Consider the following 2,348-nt stretch of genomic DNA (forward strand, 5'->3'; position numbering starts at 1 on the left):
GTTAGCATTTCTTGCGTTTTTGCATTTTCTGCATTTTCTGGTTCTGTCAAGTTTCAATTTCTGCAATTTCTGCATTTTCTGTGTTAAATTTTCTGTCAAGTTCCAATTTCTGTAATTTTCTGCATTTTCTGTGTTTTTTCAATTTCCTGCATTGCTTTGCGTTTTTTCAATTTTTGCAATTTCTGCATTAAAAAAAAAAAAAAAAATTCTGAAAAATAAAAACGTGAGCGAGGGGGAGGTTAAATTAAAAACGGGCGGGTTGGTTTATATAAAAGATAGATCGGGATTGGGATCATTTCCCCAAGCCCAAGCCCAAGCCCAAGCCCCAGCCCAGGCCCAGGCCCAGGCCTCAGTCCTCAATCTTATGATATATGCTAGACTCACTCTTATATATATACCCTACTCCCTCAAGAGAGAATGAGAGCATGTGGGACAAGTCCTCCACTCTCCTCCCTTCTCTTCCCACTTGCACCCTTAGACTTTCTAGTTTGGGCCTAGTTCCCTACTGCAAATTGACAGTTTTAGGGATTCCGAGGGCATAGAGTGACCAAACGGAGGGCTGTAAAGCACGGCACGACCCTCTGACCAATACACTCGTTTTGAGCTATCACATGGCCCATTCCACGACACGCTCTAAAAAATCTAGCAAAAAAACAAACAAAAAACACGCTAAAAACTAGTCACAAGGCCTCTTAGAGCAGCTTTTTGACACCTTAGGGTATCAAAAGCACATGCACTTACGCTCTGGGCGGGTGCTAGAACACGAGCATATTGAGGGTGCCTCTGTTCATACGGACACCCATTACCCATCCACGATAGGATCTAGACCCTCAGCGGGGACACAAGGTAGCACCACCCAAGACCCTAAAATAGCCGCTAGTGATTCCTCCTCCGACTCAGAAATCATGGAAGCATACCCTACCCAAAACACTGAGAGAGAAGGCCATGCACCTCCCGAAGCTCCACAGCCTAGTACTAGTATGTTTAGCCGTTTCATGGAAACATTAGGTAGAGCTACTCGCTCGGAACCTGATGCAAATGAAGCACACGAAGGGGGTGGGGAAGTGGACTCTCCTTTCACATCGCACGTGGACCCCACACCCCCAAAGAGTGTCCATGTGGATATCCTGCCAACTTCTTACCAAGAAGGCCCTGTTGAGCTGCCTCCTTCAGAAGTTCCCTCTAGAGTACCGTTGGTGACAAGTAAAACCACGGGGAGCAACATTGCTTCTACCTCACAAGAAACCGTTAACACGTCGACTCTAGAAGGATTGTTCATTAATGATCATTGGACATACGACCTCCACACTGAGGTGTTGACGGATCTACACTCTGGCCACGCCTACCATGTAGGATGGATAGAGATTGTACAATCCACCTCTAGTGCCACGAGCATCGAAGATCAACAGAAAATGATCTGTAATGTTATCCATGGCATTATTCAATCAGAAAGGCAAAACTGAGGGGTAAATATACTCTCAACTGGCCCCATGAGATTTCTGGATACGAGCAAGGCTCAACAGCCTACTCTATCACAAATGGAGACTCCTCTAATGAGCCCCATGGACCCATCTTACGTCATTTCACCTGGGGTCTCTATGCAATCTGAGCCTCCGAGCGACAACTTTAGCTTCCCTAACTTGGCTCAACCCTCTATTAAGGAAAACCCAGTGCTTACTTCAGGGATAAGCCTGACAGAGAATGTACCGATGACATCTACGGTTAGCGCAGTGCCACTACCTAGTGTCGTAGTACCTAATATGGGGCCTCGACCGTATGTGCCTCTAGCCCCTTATGCACACATGGCCCCCACACCTCCAATTGTACCACTTGTTCATGCTCCTCGAGTGCCGCTCCCTAGCCCTTATCCGAGTGGACCTATGCCCGGTTATGTTCCATATCCTGCATCATCCACACATATGCCAAGACCGGTACCCGTCCCTCTCCCACATATGATTCCAAGAGTACCTCCACCGGCCCTACCTCCTCACATAGGTGACTTGGCAGCGTTTGCTCAAACCATAGGTCGATCTATCGCGGAAAATATGCGTCATGCATCTGATAGAGAGCCTAGAAGTAAGGCAGTACAAATTGCCAAACTCACGCAAAAATTCAATGGGGACGAAGATGCTAGGAAACACATTGAAGTGTTTGAACAAGTATGTGATTCCTTAGGGGAACGCAACGAACTACATAAGTGCAATGCCTTAAGCTTGACATTAAGTGGGAAGGCTGGAGATTGGTATAGGACCCTAAGGGTGGACGAGAAAACAATCTACCCTACCCTTCGAAGGTTGTTTCTAAAGGAGTACATACGAGAAGGTGTGCTTTGGGGTGTAGCATCTCAG

This window comes from Adiantum capillus-veneris, chromosome 28 (genome assembly GCF_014529385.1).
Source record: "Adiantum capillus-veneris isolate H3 chromosome 28, ASM1452938v2, whole genome shotgun sequence".
NCBI lineage: Eukaryota > Viridiplantae > Streptophyta > Polypodiopsida > Polypodiales > Pteridaceae > Adiantum > Adiantum capillus-veneris.